General features: G+C 44.0%; 1 protein-coding gene across 5 annotated transcripts in view; it reads right to left on the reverse strand.

Moving 5' to 3' along the window:
- Positions 1 to 24447, reverse strand: part of FAT3 (FAT atypical cadherin 3) — a 646715-nt gene extending 622268 nt beyond the window's left edge. For all 5 annotated transcript variants that reach the window (XR_004807702.2, XM_025419331.3, XM_025419329.3 and 2 more), the window contains exon 1: positions 24329 to 24447. The gene's annotated coding sequence lies outside the window, so the exon portion shown is untranslated. The remainder of the gene's footprint in view (positions 1 to 24328) is intronic.
- Between the last annotated feature and the right edge of the window lie 211 nt (positions 24448 to 24658).

Consider the following 24658-nt stretch of genomic DNA (forward strand, 5'->3'; position numbering starts at 1 on the left):
TGGCAAGATAATCCTTTTGAAGCACGAATCATCTATGGTGAAGCCATTTTAACCACTTGTTCTAAACTTTTCTTAAATTTTCATTTGGGGCGGTGCCTGGGTGGCCCAGTGGTTGAGCATTGTCTTCAGCTCAGGTCGTGATCCTGGGGTCCTGAGATTGAGTCCCACATCAGCCTTCCTGCTTCTCCCTCTGCCTCTGTCTCTGTCTCTCTCTGTGTGTCTCTCATGAATAAATAAATAAAATCTTAAAAAATGTTATTCTTATTTCATCTATTAAAGTTCATCATCTATATGAGCTTGAATTTTTTAACGGAAAGGGATCCAGTTTGTTTTTGGAAGAATCTGAAATCAGAAGCATGAATAAAAAAAGACAGGAGAGTCCAAATATTTTATGACAGACAAGCTTCCTCAAAGACGTCAGCCACAATAAAAACTGTAAGTTACCAGCAACACCTCACAACTAGCAATTGGTAGAGAGGAAGACTGACTCTCTCTTGCATAGGAGAAACCGGGAAACGACACCCTTCTGATTTGGAATGGACAGTCACAGAAGTTCAAGTTACCAACAGAGAGGAACCCTATATGTCTGCAATCTTGCTTCTGCCAGGTAGAAAAAAATGAGGAAAGAGAGAGTGAAAAACGTGTGAATTGCAGTCACAGAAAGATGTATGTCACACCTGGCAAGGGCAGAGCAAACAAAAATGAGCAAGCATTAGTGGCCCTGAAAAAATCAAAAAGAGAAGACAAGGTTTCAAGGCTCAGCTAGGTAGCACAGGTTAAGGCAGGTGGAGGATTAGGTCTTTTCTGTTGTGGCAAGAGCTTTCTCCTCTCCTGCCATTATCTCGTGTGACTTCAAGGTCCAAACTCTGCTAACCTATCCCACAGACTCACCTCAATTCCAGACAGCACTGCCTTCAACTCTACTTCAGAGTCTAATTCTACAGCTACAGCCTAGGTCTCTGTCATTCCATGGAATTGTCCCATCTCTGAAATCACTAAGAAATGCCAACATCTCCAATAATTTCCCATCTTCTCCAACACCCTAGTGTCTCTCTCTAAACCTGTCCTTCATCGTCACTGAGACTTCATGTGATACCTAGATCACTCTCGGTTTCATTCTCTCATACACCTGGTTTTTCTTAACAGTCCCATTCATGGGGCATCTTAAATTCTATCACTCTCTGTCCTTTCCGACCCCCAGGACCCATATCTCTGGCCAATCTGCAATTCTGAATCACCCCTCCGTCTGCTGGCTTCCTGCGGTTCCCGGGCTTCTGTGGACCATAGGAGAGTTCTACATACATGCACAGGATGAAATACATCCACTGAGAGATGGGCTTCGACCGCAGCAGGGCCCTCAGTGCTGCCTGGCAAACTTGCTATTTATCTTTGGCACGTCCCGCCTCATTGCCTACCCTAAGCCTTCACTGACTTCCTAAAGATCCTACTTTGTCCACCATCTTTTCACTCTAGCCCAGCTTCCAACTTCCCCAAGGGAATAGAGGCCAGCCTCCGGGATCTCCCTTACTTGCCTTCCTCTGAATGGAGCCATCCTCACACACTCCTGTCTTGGAAAGACTTCCCCTTTTTTTCTTAGGGGACTATGTGTCTGCAGGCCAGGTTTCTGTTTCTACTGGCCCTTTCCTCTCTGCCTAAAAAGATATTTATTTTCCTCTTATCCTCATTAAAATAAAACAAAACAAACCTCCCCAAACCCAACTACCCAAACTTCTCCTTAGGCATCATGTCAGCCCCAACCCCTTCCTTTCCCTCATTGCCAAACTCTTTGCAAGAGTATTCAAAATTTGTTGCCACCACCTCTTCCCTCGCGTAAGCCCACTGCCATCTGGCAGGATTCCCCTCCACTGCTCTGTTCGACAGTCAGCATCACATCCTCATGGCCAAATCCAATGGCCTTTTACAGCAGCCGTCTACTCCTGCATCCAAAATTGCTCCGCCAACAGTGGGCGAGAGTGACTCATGCCTCCATTCTTGAAAATCTAATTCTTGGGCTTTGGGGACACTCTCCTCCTTTGGGTGTTCCACGACTGCTCAGATGGCTCTTTCTCTGGTTCCTTCTCTTCTCAATTCTTAAAGCTGCATGATTATCACCCTAGAGCAGGGGTTGCAAACCATAGCTGGCCTATGGGCCAAATGGGGCCAGTTGCATGTTTTAATAAATAAAATTTTGTTGAAACATACCTGAACCCCATTCATTTACATATCTCCTATGGCTATTTCCAAGCTATCAAGGCAGAGTTGAGTGAGTAATTATAACAGAGATGGTATGCCCTACACAGCCTCAAATACTTGCCATCTGGTCCTTTCCATAAAACATATGCCAGTTCCTCTCTAGACAGTCTACACAGTGACACCCAAAGTGTGGTCCCAGACCAGCAGCATTGACATTACTTGGGAATGTGTTAGAAATGTAGTCCTTGAGCTCCACCTGAAGCCTAACAAATGAGAAAAAAGAGGGAAGCATAGGAATCTAGGTTTTACAAACCTTCCAAATGATTGATGCTCAAATGCGGTTTAAGAACCACTGGTCCAGGGGTGCCTGAGTGGCTCAGTCAGGTAAGTTGGTTTTGGTTCAGGTCATGATCTCATGGGTCTTCAGCTCAAGGCCCGCATTGGGCTCTGTACTCAGCAGGCTGTCTGCTTGAAGATTCTCTCCCTCTGCCCTTCAACCTACTTGCATGCATGCTCTCTCTCTCCTTCTCAAAAAAATAAATAAACCTTTAAAAAAAGAAAAAAGAACCACTGGGCCACATGATGACACTGGACAATCTCCAGGGCTTCAAGTAGCACCCATGCATGTGATGGTGACTCTTGAATTAAGCTCTATTGTGCTCTAAATTAGTATTTTCAACTACTGGATTATTTCCAACCAGAGGCTCCATCCTCCTCATTCAATAAATGCCTTCTCAACACCCTCTATAGGATAAGCTACAATCTATGCAGGAGTCAAGGTTCCAGATAAAAATGTGTCTTATGCAATATTTGGAACATAACTTATACTAAAGAATTGTTTATTGTTTATCTGAAAATCAGATTTCACTGGAGATCTGTATTTTTATTTACTCAACCTAGCAACACTATGCAGGCCATAAAGTGAACATGAAAGAGTTTTTACCCAAAAGTAGCACAGAATTCATTCAGAGAGCCAATGATATAAACACAGTGCAAAACAATATGATAACCTCAAAATCTCACATTTCAAAAATCTCTCTCTCCTCTTCCCATGTCAGTTAACAGCTGCAAGGTCTTTTGGGGCTACACTATTTCAAAAGCCTCTTCTAAATACCCAGAAATGGGGATTCTGACCCTGGAGTGGAGGGAAAAGTTGTAAGGCAGAGAGGAACATTCTAATCAAGTGTGTATATGAGAAACAGATTGCAAAATGAGTCACAATGGAATGATAAGAAAGACATTAAATATACTTAGATGCTCATTTCTCTAAACTTTGATCTTTATCTACTATTATATATAATGAGCAATAAGTAATATAGTTGAAGTTTACTATTTTAAGGTAGGCTAATAAAAATTGGGTCCATTTTTTAAAAAATGATACCCCGTGAAAAGTTCATGGTTTGGAATCTGGATCTAAAATTAAAGTCCTTGGCTTATGGGTCGAGACCACAAACCAAAGCACAGAGGCTCATCTGGTAGCATTTTACCCCATTAACAAGCCAAGGATCCAGGAAGAACTCTTCCACATTGGGTTTGTGAACTCTGATGACAACAGTGAGAGGAAAGCATTCTATTAACCAGCGTCCTTTGTAACAAGAAAGTAGATTTTTAAAACAATGAACTGGGGAGGATGCAAAATGTCTGACCTACCAATTAAAAAAAGAATTCTGACAGTGTTCTAATTAGGGAAAAAAAGACAATTTCTTAAAACATAGAACAAGGCTTTAAAAAAAAAAAAAATCCAAACTGCCAGCAAAGAACATTTCCATCTCACTCTGAGCAAACTCGTTTTTAAAACTTTCTCCAAAAGTTCCAAAAGAAAACTTACTGCTACTCTAGTTCACACGTGCTTGACACAGACCATGGAATCAGCTGTGGTAATAAAAACAATGACAGCAGAGACAATGACATTCAGACTCCCTCTCATTTTTAGCTAATACATACTCTTCCACTTTGTCTCCTCTTCTCATCTTGATCAATACTGGTTGATTTCAATTCAACAAGTCCTACACTCCACATCTGGCTTAGGTGGAAAAAGGAAGATAACAGAGAAGAGGTAGCTGCCAGGCACCAAGATAATCTGCAAAACTAAACATACAACTATCCCGATTTTAAATTCCCAAGGTTGTTTTAGTAAATCCAAATTTGCAACTCGTAAATTACATTTGTTTCTTTACTCAAGTATAACTTGTAGGGCTTCTTTTTTTTTTTCAAGATTTTATTTATTTATTCATGAGAGACACAGAGAGAAAGAGAGGCAGAGACACAGGCAGAGGGAGGAGCAGGCTCCATGCAGGGAGCCCCATATTGGACTCAATCCCCGGTCTCCAGGATCATGCCCTGGGCTGAAGGCAGCGCTAAACCGCTGAGCCACCGTGGCTGCCCCAACTTGTAAGGCTTCTTGAAGTGAGAAGATCTCATCGCAATTTTTTTTTTTTTGATTTTTTTCGCAATTTTGTTTTTAAAAAACACACCACTGAAAAGGACACATCCTGCTTTTCAAAACATGTCTACTAAATAAAATAGCATTACCTTCTACCTGTTCCTTGAATAAATAAGAATTTCCATGATAGGTCAGAAGCATCAAGCTGAGGACCTTGACTCTTCAAGTAGTAAATTACTGAGTAACAAGCCACCCCGAGCTCCTGTGCCAGGATGGCACAGCATCGACCTCGGAAACTCCTGCTTTCACAGAAGTGACCGGAAGACTCAGGTGAGTTCAGAGAGGGCATTGCCATGTGCAAACCAGCAGAACACACCCACTGCAGGAATACCACTTTCTACTCTGTAGTGGTTACCAGTGGGCCTCACCTCATTCCCATACCTTAAATTCCCTGAGGTCAAGAACTGTGTTTATTTATCTCCTAGACTCACAGGATAACAGGGTCTTCGTGAATATTTATGAGCCCGTAAAGAACAGGTTGAGAGGTGGGGAACCACACAGGAAAGGTGGTTCTAAGCCTTCACTTCAAAGTTCCACTTTACTTTACTGGCCCTTCAAAAAATATTGCTCCACTGATCAAAATCATAAGGACTAATGCCTCTCTCAGCACAAATCAAGATAACCTGTCATTATCAGATGTCTGAGCAGTCCTTCACGCCAGTAGGCAGTCAGATAAGGCACTCCTACTCAGGTGCTGGTTTATAAAAAGCCAAAGTAGCATCTTTTAAAAAGATTTTTATTTGATTCAATACCTTAATCCAGAGACATTTTCTTAATCCTTGAAAGGAGTCTAATCTCATTCTAGAATTCTCAGTATTAAAACACAAAGTTGCTCAAATTCCCCCTTCTATCAATGCCATCATTTCAATTCTTAATGTGTGGAATGAATGTTCTTCTCCACAGTTCATAAGACTTTATGCCAAGTGTAAGGTGTGTTTTCTTTTAGCTAGTACTTATTTTAGCCAAAATCACAGAACAAACTCAGTATCTAAACAGCATTGTATCTGCAGATGTGTAAAGAAAATCCACTGTACTGAAATAGTCACTAAAGGAATAATTACTCAGTGAGTTAACTGTTTAAATATGGCCAGTTGCTCAAACTGCAAAAAGCTCATTCGTAACTGCAATTATAAAATAAATGATTATATTTATAACCACATTAAAAAATACCTAGCTGACTAGTGAGTTAAAAAAAAAATCCCTTAACCAAGCAAATAAAACACCAGCAATAATCTGTACTCATTAAAAGTAGTTGGTTCTTACCAAATTGAAATCAGTTTCCTCCACCTTCAGTAACTACTTACTTTTAACACAGCTGTGAAATCAGATGAAATCAAATTTGAATTGCAGACAATTAATTTTAAAATAAGTACTACCTGAACACTTAGCAGCATAGACCCTACATCTTCCATGAAATAGCTGCAAGAATTTGTCACAGATGCAAGTGAATAAAACATCTATCTAAAAATACAGTATTTAGCAATGATAAAAATATTTGAGACAGCAAGGGAAACACATCACAAATGAGCTTTTTCAACACGTCTTGGCATACAAACAAGTGTATCTTGCAAACAGGAGTACCAAGTCTCCTGAGGTCCCAATAATGCCAGTGCTGAGAAGCAGAAGGGAGAAGCAAGGAGGTCCCTAAAATGAAGACATCTACTGAGGCGGAGCTGTTCAGCTCGGCAGCCTCAGAATAGCAGGTTCAAAGCCAAGAAAGAGTTAAACACCTAGGCTAGCTCTGTAATGAATGCTTAGTAAGTTTGGCCAACGAATATCAAGTAGAACCAGGGCTAGAGCAACTGCTAAAGGGATGACCTCCTTGAATCTTATTTGCATAGCAATGAGATGTCACAAAGGCATTAAGTCTGAAACTGCAATGCTGTTTCTAATCCATGCTTTATTTTGTTGTGACATTAAGCAAACTGCTTTTTAAAGTAAAACAGAAATGATTCCAGCAATTCAGGCATGGGGGAGGGCGCAGGGAAGGGGGAACAAGTATAGATTATAAAATAGACTGGAAAGTAGCTATGCAAAGAGCTACTAAGTCATTCTAGGAGCAAAATCAGCTGGGGGAAAAAAAAGCAGTAGAATAATAACTTTCAAGGATATTTCCAAAGTAGCGGCAGGTAAGTAAGTTGCTGGCTTTTGTCAACTAATATGTGTTACTTGGGCCAATAATAATGTTGTCTGCTCACAACAGACAAAACATCAATAAAATGAGGCAAACTCTCCCAAAGTGTATCTGTTACACCCTCAGGCTGTTGCCTATAATGATGCGAAAGCCTTCAGTTACAATTTGGCATTTGTTTTTGTTTTGTCTTATTTTGTTTTCAAAAATTGAGCTTGCAAGTATTATTACCATTAGCGGAGACTAAGGGATTTTTTTTTCCTTAAAAGGAATGTTGAGGAATGCAACTTCTTTTTAATATACGGGATTAAATTACACATACAGCTAAGGCTGCAATGAGAATAGCAAGAAAATGGCATTGAAATCAAGCTTTTGTGTTAAAGCAGCTACAAAATGAAAAGGCATTCAACAGAATCATGAATACTCAAGCTCTACCTATATATTTTTTAAAAGGATACTACTTCTAAGCTTCAAATACCCTAAGTTCATTTCTCTCCCAGAGTCTTACACATCAAATCCAAACCCAGTCACAGTGCAATTAATTGAAAACAAAATAAAATAAAACAAAACAAAACAAAAAAAACTCCTCTATGACGCCTTGAACATGCAACTTACCCAGTTACGGTTGTTTCCCTGCAGTAATTACCAAGGAACATAGAGATTTTTACTATTTCTGTCAAAGGATAGGCAAAATGAAGTTCAGGCTGCCCGTTACTCAAATCTCTAAACCACCTTTCCGAAGGCATAAAAAATAACTCTCTCATTTTGTGATTTTTGACAGAATCTCAAGTTATTCAACAGATCATATGAATCTACTTAGGACAATGAAATTAATATTTCAGTAAGTCTTCTTCCATGAAACAGGAAGCCTTTTAGTAATGACCTTGGACCAGATAATAGGAAAGGCAAGAAAAGGAGGGTCCGAAGCCAGAGGGTAATTGTGATTCAAAGACTCTTTTATGCAAATAAGTCCCCTAATCATGCTAATGCAATTTTCTACATTTTATCTTCCATCTTTTTATTTACATTCAGCTGAGAAGCCAAAATCAGAAAATAGCAGATTTCCGGCTTCTTGATCCAACCTGTCCTGTGCAAGCACAGTCCTGGAATGCTGCGAGACAGTCACTGGGAATATGACACCCCACTCCCAGAAGTAACAGGACAGAACTCAGAACATCCCGGCTATCCTGAAGTTAGTTCCAGCAGATGGTAAACGACTCAGGCAGGGTGCAATAATCCACACTGACTGGGCACCCGTAAACATTTCCATTTCCTTTTGTTACCAGACTAGCCTGGAAGGGAAAAGTCATTTCCAAGAGGGAGCATCCATACCTGTTGCCCTGACTCTCTGGACCCACTCAATTTGCTTCCTGCTGACCTGGGTGCACATTCAAGTTTTAGGAAATGAAACCATATTTGCCCTGTACTGGCAGGGGTCTTCAGGGGGCAATATGGTCTAGAGAAGCTTCCAGCAGGATCATTATGGGGTCACTGTAATTATGAGTAAGGCTAGAGACAGGCCAGGAACTCAGAACTCCACTAAGGAGAGAAAGAGGTATTGGGCCAGCAGAGGTGTGAAGAAGAACACAGGCTGCAAAGTTAGACAAAGCCAAGTTAGAATCCAGACTCTGATACCTCCTAAACCATGTCACCTTGGGCAAGTCGTTTACCAATTCTGTGCCTCAATTTCTTCACCTGTAGAGTAGAGATAATAATACTTGCCTCAGAATTTTGGGTGTACAAATGAGATAATATATGTAAATCTCTTTTTTAAAAGATTTTATTTACTTATTCATGAGAGACACAGTGAGGCAGAAACATAGGCAGAGGGAGAAGCAGGCCCCCTGCAAGGATGTGTACTGGATCCCAAAACCCCAAGATCACGACCCCAGAGCCGAAGGCAGACATTCAACCACTAAGCCATCTAGGCACCCTGTAAGCCTCTCATCAACGTTAGTTGTTATTAACAAAAACAAAAATGCATAAAGAAATTGTAATAAACAAACCCAATTTACTGTTACTAACATTATCAACAGTTTCCTTTTAATAGTCTATCAATTTAATGCCTACTGACCAGCAGGAAGTTTGAGAGTGTTCTGTTTTTCAGGATTCTTTATTCACATTTTCCTTTTTTCAAGTTTCTCCCATAAACTTGATTATCTATATAGTAAAACTGGGAAATAAAACAGTCCGTTGTAGTTAACCTTATGCATAGTATTTGTCATGTTGTCCTCATTATTATCTAAACGATGCAGGCCAGTATGGCTCTGTGCCTGCTTCTCAAATTTGGATTAACAGCAGTTCATCAATAGTCCTCAAGGTGCCTGAATAAACAGGATGAAATCATGGGGAGTTTTAGCACCATCCCCATCTCTAATGGCCCTGACCATGGCAAACGAGTATGCAATCTAAAAAAAAAAAAAAAAAAAAAAAAAAAAACTACACTTGCTATAGAAACAAAACTTCAAAATAGGTGTCCAGTCTTTCTTCCAACCCAATTGCCACCTCTGATTTTCTCTACTTGGAAATTCTAAAGATGTCCCAGAGGAGGGCATCCCAGGGTGGCTCTGCAGTTTAGCACCTGCCTTCGGTCCAGGGCGTGATCCTGGAGTCCCGGGATCAAGTCCCACATTGGAGCCTGCTTCTCCCTCTGCCTGTGTCTCTGCCTCTCTCTCTCTTTCTCTGTGTGTCTCTCATGAATAAATAAAATCTTTAAAAAAAAAAAAAAAAAAAGATGTCCCAGAGGATGTACTTGGAGCAACTTTTAGTTGTGTCAATTTTAATTAAAGATTTTTGGGGAAAAAAATTTAAGTACACTGATAACTAAGTAATTTAAAATATTACTTCACGTTTAAATAAACACATTACCAATAGACTGTGTTACATAAAGCTTTACAAAAAATAGCCCTCAAAGAAATCTGACTGAGACCCATGGCCTGTCTTTGTGGCCCACCACCAAGTTCTGAGAGCATGAGACCATCATCCTCTTTTGGTACAGGGATTTGTGTGGCTACACTTGAGCAGCCCTGGTTGTAGATGAGAGAGTTGTTAACTCCAACTCCATAGCCATAGATTTTGTATACAGTGTGTACAAAATCAAACCAGAGCACAAGGGCTCTCTTGAAAGAAAAGTAGTTTATATGCAATCAAGAGGTTGACTTTGTCACAAACGTTGATGCAAAAAATGTTTCCAGCAACCTCCACACCCTGTCCATTAGCGGATGAATTCCTACATCATCCTTCAGAGGTGACCCAGCCTTCCTACACGGAGCAGGAACTGCCAGCTCGTCCCCACACCACGTCACAGTGTCACCCTCTGCTGGTAGCCGGCACGGCCCATGGATTGAGGGGCTGCCTGCTAGGCATGTGTCCTCTGAGCAGCACTGCTTCTGTGGGGAGGACTCGGAGGCAGCCTGTGGCACCCGGCTCAGGCCCTGCTGGCAGGTGGACCGGGTGTTCTGCAGTGGGTGCGGGTGGGCCCAGGGGCTCTTGAGGATCCCCCACAGCGCCAGGAGAGTACCGCCACCATTAAACAGCTTCTCTTTCCTCCTTTCAAAACAAAACAAAACAAAATCCTAGTCCTGTCAATTAAGGTCCATGACCTTGGTTCAATTCCTAACCGTATCTTTGTTACCGAGGAATTAATAATGCTAACACCCACCTGCTGGAACACAGGGGATGCTGAGACAAAAGTATATATACTAAGAGCCTGATGCAGTAGATGCTCAATAAATCTTAGCCATTTTCTTCTCCTTCTGCCATTCCCCCTTTCCTACTACTGGTTATTTAGGATCTCAGAACATAATAATGCTTGGAACTCCAACAGCCATCACCTGTAACTTCTCTTAAAGATGCTAAATCAGGGGTGCCTGAGTGGAACAATCAATTCAGCATCCGACTCTTGGTTTCAGCTCAGGTCATGATCTCAGGGTTGTGAGATGGAGCCCCAGGACAGGCTTAGTACTCAGTGTGAAGTCTACTTGAGTCTCTCCCTCCCTTTCTCTCTGCCCCTCCCACTCAAGCTCTCATTCTCAAATCTAAAAAAAAAAAAAAAACCACACACACACACAAAACAAAAACTAAAAAAATTAAAAATAATTAAAAATAAAAGATGCTAAGTGAATCTAACATCTCATTCTTTATCCATTCGGCAAATATTCATTAAGCATCTATTTTTTTGACAGGCAGGGTCTATGAGGTAAAGGGCTCAGGAGGCAAGAAAGGGTGTGAGAATACACCATTCCCAGTCATCACTTCACAGATGAAGTGTTTCCCATGACAGCAAATGGCTGAAGAAGCCTTCTCAGTTGGGGGAAGGAGAAGCAATGACAAAACATGCTGGTATCCCAGGTAATTCCAGCATAGTTTAATGTTCTCACCAGCGTTCACTAGGACACCAGGGTCCCAATTCAGTTCCCATCAGGGATATTAATAATAACCAAAAGCTATTCGTGAGGCAAAGGAAAAGAAATGAAAGGCCCCCAGACCCAAACAAAGAAGGATTCCAGCAGCAAAGTGCCACCAAGAAGAAACTGCGGGAACTTGGTCACCAGCGATTCATCTCTGCAGCCTGACCATTTACTCTCTTTCCAGTTCAGTGGTAATAGCGCTCACACCATTTAGACTCAGCACTCAGACTGCTCCAGCCTGCCCGGAAATCTGCATGGAAGCCAAGGATCAAAATGCCTTTTCATCTAAAGAACTGTGAATTAACTCTCTGCCTTTTTAATTACTCTCAATTACTTTCCCACTATTTATAAGGATTTTTTTTTTGCATAACAAAATCCAACTCTAATCAATATATGCAGTATATCCCAGCTGATTAGTATAATTCTTGCTCCACCATGATGCTGGAGTTATGCCAGCCTTACCTAGCACACAATTAAATGTCTGGTAATGCCTGCTGCTACCCAGCAGGCCTCATGAGTTAATAGGGAAAAAACGGGATTCACATTTGCCTTTACCAGCCCTTAAGTGCCCTCTCTCTCTCTCTCATCTGCTTGTAGACACGTACAAAGTGTGCCTAGAGAAATAAGGGCCTGGAATAATCACACAAACCTAAAAGACACAGGGACATAAGAAAAAAAATCTCCAAAGTCTAACTTGTCATCTCATTTCAGTAAATCCTTCCAGAAATAAGGTATCACTCTTCACACTTTCTATTCCAATACTGACCTGTGAGATCACATTCTAAGTACAGAAAAGATTCAGATATCTAGACCCACCTAAAGCCAATATTATGAATTATGTTCAGTGTACCTTCAAGCCAATTTTCAATAAACACAAATCACTTAATAAGAAATTAAGAGCATTACACACTTCTCATGCTCCCATGGATTTGGTGTTAATGAGATTTTGTTTGTTAAGCTCACAGAATGACAAAGTGTCTAAAAGACAGACACTGCCTTTTCCAATTTCCATTCATTCAAGAAATAGTTATTGAGCACTTTTTGTAGTAAGTCATTCCCAATATACACACCTGTTCACACACTGATCTTACCAGCCCGCCCCTCAAATAATGCTTTATTGCAGTGTAATTAAAAAAAAATAACAAAATAAAACTAAGTATTTGGAATTTTACAAGACTTACATTTTAATCTATTCTATTACTATCAGCCAGGTAATTTCATACATTTGTCTATACACACTATGTGTCTGACACTGTAAATCCAATGCTTTACAGCAAGATTCTCTTGCCCACAAAGGTCAGAACTGAGTAAGCAGTACCTGTAGGATTCCCTCCATGTCTCAGTGGCCACTGGAAAGGTGTGTTAATTGTAGGTTAGTATAACAATAGTTCTAGCACACATGTTTACAAATGATTTGGTTTTTAAATGTAAATTAGAAAGACTCCAAAGATCCTTGTAATAACAGCATCCTTATGTACAAAGGTATTTATTCCTTGCTTTTTGGAGTCAGAAATGACTCCGCACTGAAGTGTGCTCCCACCTCCCACTATTTTACCTTTGACTTAATCTTAAGTGAACCTTAATCTTCACACATATGTACCATCAGGTACAAATTCCTTTATCAGAACTTCCTTGAAAACAAAGCAGTGCTACTGAAAGGTACCCAGGTATTTGGATGTGTCTATGATGCCTTTTTGGTGAACTTGCCACACTCCTTGAAAACTTATGGAAAGAGCCACAGCTTTGACAGATCAGCGAATCAAGAACCTGGGTGTCTATGCCTGGAGATCTTTCCTCAGACTAGAAAATGTGGACCTCAAATATACTCTATCCTACCCACACCGGAATCATAATACAGCCCCCATACCTCAGGGATATTTTTCAGTATTTGGTCACAGATGTTCCACTGTGAAGGTCAATGATACACTATTCAAGTTGAACATAAACAAATATGGTCATTCAGTTTTAAATATTAAACACTAGTAAGATCCAACAATAATAAGAGTGGAGGATTAAAGATTAATGGTCTAAAGGAGGAAAGACAGACTAGCAAAGGTGATTTCATTACAAGGCAGATGGTATTAAGCGCCACAAAAGTAATACAAACTGTGGTGGGGATCTGAATGCAGAAATGTGGAAAAGCAATGCAGGAGGTAAGGTCTATCTACAGGAGGTAAGGTGTAAGCAAACCTGCAGGATGGCGTAGGGCTTCAGGTGATTACAGGGGTTGAGCAGGGTGGACACATATGTCAACAAGAACCAAGGAGACAAAAAGTAGGAGGGGGCACTGCAGGACGTAAGAAGCTCCAAGTGACAAGGACACTTCTCTGGACATTCCCAAGACTGGGAATAGGAGCGATCCTTATTTAGTATCCTTACAAAAGAGCTGACATTGTCAGAGCTGTCATTCTGGGTGGGACTGGCTGAGTCCAATGCCCAGAAACTCTTCAGTTTTCCCATTTCCGTAACCCCTCCATAAATGAGGTGGACTCTTGTATCCTAATTCTAGTTCCACTCCCGTCTTGCTCACCGGCTTCCCTTCTGACGCTTCCCCTCAAAGAAATGCTGAAGGAAGAGGTCACACTCCAACTTTCAGACCGTCACGTCACCTATTTGAAATAAAATATATTTCCCATGTGTGTACACTCTTGCCTCTCTCTAAGAAATCTGATATACAAAAATTCAAAGTTAAAAAGCGACAAATTAAGGGAAAACAAAATATTCTTTAGAAGAGAATGAGCCCCCAGGATCTGCTTAAATAGTGATTTTTCCCTAATTGAATGCACTTAAAGTGTGATTTGCTTTGAAAAATGTGATTTACCTTCATGTTTAAAAATGTATCTATTGTATAAGAGCAATCTAGGCTTATTCGCTTTGATTATTATAATAACCAGTGATGAGCCGTATGAAAATGGCAATCTCATAAAATACCTGTATCTCTCTCCCTCTCTTTGAAGAGGAAGTATAATATGTTATTAATCCTACCTATTTAACAGAAATATAGAGGGTATAAATCGAACAGACTGTGTGCACTGCTGAATAAAACTTGGGAATAAAGTGACAAATGTCAATAATGACACATACAAACTCAACACTTCTAAAGTCAAAGAAGATTATTTAATTATTGGATAATTCAGGGAAATCTAGGAAATTGATCTGGCAATATAATATGTTTTCATCTCACATTTCCCAATCAATTGCCTGCATTGCATAACTCCCTCATTGCAGTAGTTGTCTTCTGAATGTAAATGAGGTATGAAGGTCTCATCGTTAATCCAGGCACTTGCAAGCAGATGAGGTCACTTCAACTGAATAAAAGATTGCTTGTGTCATCTCTCTGACTTAGGGCACACATGCCTTCTGTCCTTTTCTGAGCCTACCTGGGTAAACATCATCCGGTTGAAAAAGCTAACTTCTTCTTAAGGGTCAGTCATCACATTTGTTTAATATGCTTTCATGCAGAATCAGTCCAAGGTCATTAGAGAACTCAGTACAGTTTTGCCAACAAGGGCATGGATCTGAAAAACTAACTCAGGCCCTCAGAAAGATTAGCAGTGTGATATCTTAGTTCACCCAGACTCTGAATGATCCGATACGTCTACACGAATGATGGAAAGGTAGATTATTTTAGACGGCTCCCAGGTAAGGAAACATACTTATGAAGATGAGGAATTAAGAAATCTTATAAAACTAGCTGTTTGCATTAATACCTTTACAAGAGACAGCTAAAATTTAAATTGTAAACAGGTAGTGACAAATCCTCAAGGATTTGGTGAGTGATGTTTCTCGCATCTTCACTTGTCAACATTCCCTATTTATTTCTTTACTAACTGTGGCACTTTTGAGCATTTATAATCATAAAATGCAGTTCAAAAAGAAATCTATCCCACAACCAGTATATTTAAAAAGAAAAGATTCTCTCAATCTCTTATATGATTGGAAACTTTTCCATGCCAACAACCTGAGGTAAAAAGGATTTATAGCACTAACCTATGGACCATAAAACTGAAAAGGAAACTGAGAAATTGGGATCCCTGGGTGGCGCAGCGGTTTGGCGCCTGCCTTTGGCCCAGGGCGCGATCCTGGAGACCCGGGATCGAATCCCACATCGGGCTCCCGGTGCATGGAGCCTGCTTCTCCCTCTGCCTGTGTCTCTGCCTCTCTCTCTCACTGTGTGCCTATCATAAATAAAAAAAAAAAAAAAAAAAAAAAAAAATTAAAAAAAAAAAAAAAAAGGAAACTGAGAAATTCAGGTTTCAGATCAATACAATATAGGCCTAATAGTTACGAAGAAGAAATTAACCTCACAAATTAGTTTTAAACTCCTAGAGCAAAAATTCCACTATTATTAGTTTCACATCCCCATCCTTGTTTTTCAGAGGTACAAAGCCCTGCCTAATGTTTTGATGACACTTCATAATGTTAGAAAATATCATGGGCTCACTCCATGGCCATCAATAAGAGCAAAATCATCCTAAGCAGTTGCAAAGTTAAAAAAAAAAAAAAAAAGCACACATCACTGAAGTCAAGAAGCACAAAATGGCAAATGATCAAGTTCCAACAGCTAAAAAGATCCAAGACATTATGAGCTTTTAATGAGTGAAACATGCCATGAGAAAGAGACCTTCTGTCAATAAATCCAGATCCTGGTTCACTAATTAAACCATCTAATACAGTGTCTGAATATGTAGACACCAGACTTCAACATTTCGTAATTATATTCAATTCCAGGCATATTTTTCCATTTAATTGACATTCTGAAATGCCTTTACAGTCCTATCAGATAGGTACCAAATTCTCAAAGGGGATGACTACACACTTCTGAATTCTGATTTATCTGATTGAAATTGTTATTCTGAAACTTTTCTTTGAAATGTGGAAAAGATCCATACCCCACTTCGTCCATCACTCTAGCAATGTTAAGGTCATCTATCTGCATCTGGTCCACTTTGCTGTGTACATTTCTTGCCAGTGGGGCTCTCTGCAGCCAGGCCAATCTCATGAAAGCATAGCTATGAACCGCTGCCTAGCATGGAACCATGACCAGAAAAGTCACACAACATACTGCTCAACCAATCACAGCACCGACTGCCATCATTTAGCCACCACTTAGAGCCAAACACAGAATTTCAAACTACACCCTTAGAAACAGACTTTAGATGTTCAAAATATTTTTTCTGATGATCAATATATTAACCATAGACTTAAAAAATCAACAAAATGTCATTTGTAATAGATGGTCTAGGTTTCAAAAAAGACCAACCTACCCTTCTACCACTCGTTCCAAGATTAAGTCTCATTCTGCTTTAGAAGAACATGTGCGCATGCACACGCATGCATGCAGTGTTTCTCTGATAGAAACAAATGACACTTATACTATCATTAAGCATATTTGTCACTAGGTTTAATCTGCATTACTGGCATGCTTTCAGATGTTTACAAGTGTTAAGTAATATTCAATGATATTTAGAAGCATTAATAATTTGGGGTTTATTTCAAAATGTGAAACGTACTCGCTGCTCCAACCTGCTCACTTTTTAACCTTTCACAGTACTGAAAGGCTATAATTTTTATCAGATTGTTTGAAATTTAATTTAATTGAAGTCCTGAAGTTACAATTAAACTTCCAGTTTCATATCTGTGCCTCATTCAACAGCTGGGCTTATCTCTGACATCACAAAAATGAAAAGAAATAAAGAATAAATGAAATATTTTTTGCACCTGCTCTGCAAAGTATAAATATCAGCAAGTCATGGTGAACATCCAAGGTGGAAGTTTGAGCCTTTCCACGCACATTCTGGAAGCCAGCATTACCATGTATAGTATCTACTTGACTTTTTTTTAATGTTATAATAAAGCAAGCAACAGACACGAATGCTAAATTCCCAAAGGACAGAACACCTCCGAGTTCCCTGTGCCAAAGCTAATTCATAACTAAGCCACAGAGGAACACAGGGAAATAAGAATATGCCAAGTACATCAGCCTGTAGGAATAAAGTTTCTTCTTAGCATGTGGCAGAATGATGTTTGCCAAACTCGGTAGGTTCCTCCAACCTCCAACATTAAAAGGTGCTGTGATTTTTTTTTAATTTTTTATTTATTTATTATGAGAGACACAGAGAGAGAGAGGCAGAGACAGAGGCAGAGGGAGAAGCAGGCTCCATGCAGAGAGCCCGATGTGGGACTCGATCCTGGGTCTCCAGGATCACGGCCTGGGCCAGAAGGCAGACGCTCAACCGCTGAGCCAGCCAGGCGTCCTGGTGCTGTGATTTTTTTTTCTCCTTAGATGTACACATCTTTAGCCTCAACTGGACTATAAGCTCCTTGAGAACATGATTCATTTTTCTATGCAACACATCTCTTGTAACCCCTATACATAGAAAGAGAATTGAGCAAATATTGATGGGTTATATTGAATTCATTTCCTGAATTCAGAAGTACATAAAAACAGACTCCTGGACCACCTATGATTACTATCTGGAGAAGGAACTGAGGCAAAGTCTAGTAAAAGGGAAGATAAACTGACATTAGGTGACAGAAGGTATGTTAACCACTGGCAAACTGAGAACCAAAAAATGCAGGAGGATGAGAGCCCTGAGCCTCAGGGTCACCTCCTTCAGGGCCAGGCTGGCTCAACTCCCTACAGATGCCCAGGGGCTACCTTCACAGCAGAAGAATACAGAGTACAACTCCACCAGATTTTCAGGCAAATTCACTGAGGTCTGGGAGCTTTGGCCAAGACTCAAAACTCCATACCTGATGCACAACCTTTGTAGTGAGTGGTGCTTCTCTGACCTGGCTATCTAACGAAATCTGCTGGGAGGCTTTAAAAGATCCTGGTGCCTGGATCCTTCCCTAGAGAATCTCCTTTAAATGGTCTGGATACAACTTGTGCATCAGTTGTTTTAAAAGCTTCTGGGTGATTCTAAAGTGCGGTCAAGGCTGAGAACTGCTTTCAGATCACTTCTGGGAGCCTTGGGTGGTGTGAGAAGCCTCAAGGAGTTAACAGTGAATAATAACATATAGTGCCATAAACAATCCATTAAATTTTATGAAAACAGCAAAAATGAAGGATTCTTTAAAGGGTCTACTAAAGAGTAATTTAATTACATCGGTAGTTTTTAGATACTGTCAATGGCCAATTAAGAAATCCCAGAATCACTGATATAACCACTAGAAAGCTAGGGTGTGTATATGTCGGGGAGGAAGTGGGAGCATTGGAAGGCACCTGCAGATAGACTCCCAGACACCATTAAAGCACCTAAGAGTCCTCTTTAAAGTTGGAGGTGGAGGAACCACAAAAGAAGAATGAAGAAAAGGGCCTGAATAAATTCTGGTATCTTCCCAAAATACTGAATAACATTTCAAGGGCCTATTTGGCCTGTTCTGTGAATATGTTCTTCCAGAAAAAGAGCCCTGTCCTAAAGAAATGAAAGAATTAATTCCATTGTATCTTGCTCATATAAAGTTTCACTAAGAATTACTAAACAGGATTATATTTACTTTATATTCCTCCTAAAAGTTTACCTCTGTTCCTATTAATCTCTCCCTCGTCCTCGAGGATCCTGTTCGGTGACACTCTTTTGCCAATTAACAAAAATGGCCATGTGCTGATTTCCAGTCTGCACACGTGTAGCTCCCATCTTCCCAACAGAATAGTAAGCACACAGAAGCAAAGGATATACGTTAACTTTTACAAAGGCTCTATCTGAATCCTGCCCACTGCCTTGCAAAGGGAGGTGGGCTGAGTAAATAGCACTGAAAAGAAATTTAAAAGAAACTAATTTTTTTAAAAAAGATTTTATTTATTTATTCATGAAAGACACAGAGAGAGGCAGAGACACAGGCAGAGGGAGAAGCAGGCTCCCTATGGGGAGCCCGATGCAGGACTTGATCCCAGGACCCGGGGATCAGGACCTGAGCCGAAGGCAGACGCTCAACCTCAACCACGGAGCCACCCAGGTTTCCCAAAAAAAGAATTTTTTAAAGAGATAAAAAAAACAAAGAAGAATCAAATAGGAAAAAGAAAAAAGAAAAGTGAAGCTTTTCTTAAATAAAAATAAAGGAAATGACTTTTAATTCCATGTGACTTTATAGAATAAACAAAGGGGTAAAATTTAATACATACAAGGGCAAGAGTTAATTAAACAAATTTCCTTTATTAAACAGAGGCTAAAATCGTCGTCTTGAAAGCCGGAAAGTTCAAGTCAAGCCTCTCAAGGTCCCTTGCACAACTTTTCTGCCCCAGACAAGGCCACACTCTCATAAAACATCATCTAAAGGAGGACAACCCTTCCCATTCTCAAATTTTCATCGCTTCTGCTTAATATGAATATGTCTCAATCCTAGAGGAGGCTAAAATTAAGACTCACCTGGGAGTGCCATTCCAATCCAGAGCTAGGAGAATGGTCATTTGTCACTGTTACGTGTAACTGACAGACTATTTTGGTTGACCAGAAACTGGCTGGAAGCCACTAGACAAGTGTCAAATATGTTCTCAATAAATTCAATCTGTGGCATTAAGCTGAATCTTTTCATTTTTGTTTCTTTAAGGAAAGGTCAGCTGTCCTAAAATTAGTCTTAGAAAGAAATTGGGGGGGGAAAGGAGGCAATGTAAACAAAGAAAGAGAAGAGCTTATTAGAGGAGTAGATACTCCTCAACTGACAGAAAATCAGTGCATTTGAGAAGCCTGTAGAATCCAGTTGGCCAAAATACAGAAAAGATATCTGCTCTCAAGGTGAGTCCCAGGAAGTCACCTAAGCCTCAAGTTATCTATTTTGTGCCTATTAGGCTGCAGGCACAGTGGTCAACCTCAACAGGACAAATTTATAAAACACAGACCCTGGGCAGCCCGGGTGGCTCAGCGGTTTAGCGCCGCCTTCAGTCCAGGGGGTGATCCTGGAGCCTGCTTCTCCCTCTGCCTGTGTCTCTGCCTCTGTGTGTCTCTCATGAATAAATAAATAAAATCTTAAAAAAAAAAAAAAAAAAAACCACAGACCCAACCCCCACAACTGGGTAGAAGGATTCTCAAAATGACATATTCAACAACTACAGACTGAAAACTATTTCAGAAAATTCTATCTGTAAACAAGGCAATATACACACAGGGGTTGCATTTCTGCCTTTAACATCTATGGAAATCAGGGGCTCTCTTCTCTGCAGGAAGGAATTAGGCAGAAGGCATGGCCCTCCTCTAGGTCTGTCAGGTCCCTTTCTTTGAAATTTCCATTCCTCCCTGGTGTTCGTCACAATCAGCAAAGACAAGGGTTCATCAATAGTCCTTCCCCAGCAATCAAAGGCAATCAATCGGAATGGCCCGGCCCACCTGATCCCATCAGATGATCCCCACTCCATGCTCCTCCTGCCCAAGGAAAAAGCCTGAGAATGGAAACCAAACACCCCCCAATATTGTTCCTTCTCGCTCCAGAGGAAAAAGCCCACCCACTAGTTAACTGGACAGATGTGGGGTATCATTGAATGCCACACCCAACTCCACAAAAGGTAAGATAAAACCGCCATGCTCCTATTTGCATTATGAGCTATAAATACAGCATAACCACACAACAGCCACTGGGAGCACTCCTTGGTCCAGCTGGTAATGACTAAATATCCTCTCCTCTCTGGTAATCGCCTACTTCTTTCTATTTGACATAATTCATCAGCCAGATTACAGCAGGTCATTCTGCAACATATGAAGAAAGCAAGGATAACATAACCTGACACATCAAAATGTTCTTCTGCGAGCAGCCTGAAGAGCTGCTTTACAAAAAGCTGTGAGCTGGCAAAATAACCATATAGCATACAGGTCAGTGGGCATCCACTCTGCTTATTGCTACTCATTTCATTTTTGAGTAGCTCAGCACAAGTGTAATTGCTAGTTAACAGATAGACTGGGTCTGACTATTTAAAAAAGAAAAACAAAAAAAAAACTCCCAAAATGACTCTGCCAGGAACCCAAATAAAAATAAGAAAAAAAGAAAAGAAAAACAGGGTGAGGAGCTGATAGCCAGTCAATGGTCATCAAACACTGGCTGTGAAAATCCTGCAGCTACAAGAGGTGGAGCCAGCCCAGCAGCGACTGATTTCTGATCTCTGAGCCAGCAGCCTTTCATGTGGAGTTTTCTGTGTGGTTAAGATATGAAGACATTATAGCTGGATAGTTCTGGGAACTTTCGCATCCCAGTGCACTGTGCATGGATACTGGCCCCAGCGCCATTCATTGCCCAAGTTCCAAAAAGGCAAAAAGGCAACCAAACGGATTCATGATTAAATATCAGCATTCGGCCTAATTCTTAGAGAAAACTTTTCTCCTTGTAAAGTGTTAAAAACCCTCCTCCCACTCCAACCCTCTTAGGGGGAAAAAAAAAAAAGCACATCAAAGCGCTAAAGTTATTATGCATTTTTTTTGTCTTTGTCTCTTGGCGCCCTGGTTTTCTTGGCTGTTCTTTATTCTCTCACTGCTCAACTGCTCCAATTTAGGAATGAGAACTAAAAAGAAGAGGAGGAGGAGGAGGAGGAGGAGGAGGAGGAAGAGGAAGAAGAAGAAGAAGAAGAAAGAAGAAGAAGAAGAAGAAGAAGAAGAAGAAGAAGAAGAAGAAGAAGAAGAAGAAGAAGGAAAGAAAGAAAAAAAAAGAAAGGAAGCAAAGCAGGAGCAGTTGGCTCTGTGCAATTGCCAGGATGCGGAATCTCCATCTCTCTCCCTCCTCCTTTCTCCTCCATCCACTCCCTTCCTCGCTTTCTCAGATTCAAATCTTCACGTCACAACCCAGAACAGCATCCAAGCGTTCAATAAACGCTAAGACAAGTTCAGGGCCTGAAGGCAGAGGCAAAATCCGGGCTCTCCCGGTCGGCAGGACAAGGGGGCACCCGCAGCCCTCGATTCCTGGATGGCGGGCTTCCCAGGGCCACCACCTGGACTTGCCGCCTGCAGCCCAGGCAAAGTCGTCTGCGGTCTTTCTGGCCGGTTCTCCGTCTCCGCGTCTATTTTCACCCGGGGGGGCGCAGTCGGAGAATCTGATCCTAGCAACAAAGCCAGACGCACAAACCCACCGCGAGGAACTGGTCTGCCCGCTCCCCCGCCCCTTCCCTCCCACCGCCCGCGACTCGCCTTTGAAAAGACAAGCGTTGGGGCCAGAAAATTAATACGTCCGAAGCCAGCGGAGAAAAGCGACGGAATACCAAGTGGCCAGGAGTGGTCTGGGTCTCGCTGTCTGTTCCGGGGGTATCTTTTTAGACGAGGCCCCGCGGCGGAGAACCGGGCGGCGGAGCCGGGGAGGGGGCGTCCCACGGCCCGCGCAGACAGCTCGCCCCCGCCCCGCCCCGGCCCGCCCCGCCCCCGCCCCCGTCTGGCCGCGGCCCCGGCGAGTGGGGGGAGGCTCGCGCGGGCCTGTCTGACACTTGTAAATGCAAGTGGGATCCAACTTGGAAAACAAACGCGCCGGAGCCTGGGGGCGGGGAGGAGCGGGAGGAGGGCAGAGCGGGAGAAAAGACTCTTCCATCATTCGCGCGGTCCGCGCTCCCCCGTCCCCCCCCCCGCCCCGCCCGGGCTGCTGCAGGTTCCCCGAACCCGAAGCCGAGTCGGGGGGGCGCGGGGCGGCGGGGGGTCGGGGCGGGCCGAGGCGGGCCGAGGCCGCACCGCCGCCGCCGCCGGCCGCCCACGCTGCGGGCCGCAGGCGCCTCTCCCGGCCCGGAGCGCGTCGCAGCCCCCGAGGCCCCCTCGCCCGGCCGCCGCGGGCTCGCGCTGTCCTCCCAGCCTTCCAGGGACCCCGCCGCTGCCTACGTGGCCCCGTGATCCCGCGGAGCTGCCGCCGCAGGACGCCGCCGCCCGCAGCACGCACACCCGGGGCGCCCCCGGCCCCGTCGCAGGCTACCCGGGGCTCCCTCCGCTCGCCGCCCGACTCCCGCCGCCGCCGCCCCAGCCCCCAGCGCGCCGCCGCCCACCACCGCGGAGCCGGGCAAAGTGCACAATAAAAGTTGCTCCCCGCGAGGCCTGAGCCAGGTCAATGTTTAACCACCTCGGAGAGCGCGCGCGGCGAAAGTCAGCGGGCCGGGGGAGGGAGGACTGGACCACGGCACCGCTAAAAATCCCCGGGCTCGGCGCGTCGCGCACGCCCGAGGGCCGGATGCACTTTAGCTCAGCGACCCCCACTGGCGGGACCCGGCGCGCAGGGCGCGCGGCGCGGCCACGGTCCCCGCTGGCTCCGCTGCCTCCTGGCCCCGGCCCTGCACCCACACTCGTCCTGGCTGGGGGAGGGGGGCACCCGCACCCGCCCGGGAAGGGCCCCCGGCGCGACGCTGGCGCGCCCTCGCGTTCCCGCCTCCCGACCCCGAGAAGGAGGCAGCGCACCCCCGGAGCGGCCAGACCCGCGCTGCTTTCTTTCCCAAGACGAGCAACCTTCACGCGTGCCAGCCCGCGCGCCAAAAATCCTGCACCCTCCCCAGGCGCTGCTAGCCTCTCCCTGGGAAGGCAGCAGGGAAAATCCTCCCTCCCCGCCGCTCTGTTCAAAGCCGTCGCCCCGGTCCGAGAGCCGCTGCCTCTCAGAACATTTCAGCCCGCCCATGACCCCCGCAAGCCGGACTCACGCGTGGAGCTGACCTGCGGACAGTCCCGAAAGCCCTTTCCCTCCCCGGCGAAAGCGGAGTCTGGGTGCCCTGCTCCGCCCTGCGCTGCGCCTCGCCAAGCAACCACCCAACTTGCGCCTCCAGGTCACCCAAGTGCATCCATCGGCATCTGCACATCCCCGTTGCGCCCGACAGGCTCCGGCCACCGGACACACTAGCCGCCTGGATCCCCTCATCCACCTGCCACCGGCGGCCAGGGCTTGGGGGCCCAGGGAGAGGTGCACGGATCCGCCGGCCCCCTCGCGGCCCTCCCCGAATCCTCCGCCTCAAAGTTGGCCAACTCTCCATGCCAACCTGCCGGCTCCTGCCGCAGGACCGAGCCTCTCTTCCCTCCTGGCGGCGGCGGCTCGGAGCCGTGCCGAGGCGGGAACTTTACAAGGTGAAAAGTTTCCCCACGCGCTCCGCCGGCTCTCGCCTCCCGGAGCCCACGTCGCCCCCCATCTGCACCCAGCAGCTGCAGCTGCGCTCCTGAGGCGCGCTTCAGCCGGTGCACCGGGCAGCCAAATAATCACGCTAAAATCCCCACGCACCCTTGCCTTCGCCGGCGATCCACGGCTCCACCGGGCGCTGCCTCCGTGGTCTTCCTCTCCCAGCGCTCCAGCCCAGGACGAGCCGGCCGCCCGGCCACCCGGCCACCCGGCCGCCGCCGCCGCAGTGCCCGCGGCGCGCTCTCCGGGACTGGAGCCGCGGGCAGAGGCGCTCGGCGTCCGGAGGCTCGCAGGCGAAGGAGGGGAGCCGGGAGGAGGAGAGCGGCAGCGGGAGGAGGCGGACGGGGCGCGAGATCCCAAGCCGCAGCCCAGAGCACAGCGCAGCCTGCCGGGAGCAGCGCCGGCTCTCGTGCCTGCTCGGTGCCGCCGCCG

The sequence above is a fragment of the Canis lupus genome, chromosome 21, assembly GCF_003254725.2.
Source record: "Canis lupus dingo isolate Sandy chromosome 21, ASM325472v2, whole genome shotgun sequence".
Lineage (NCBI taxonomy): Eukaryota > Metazoa > Chordata > Mammalia > Carnivora > Canidae > Canis > Canis lupus.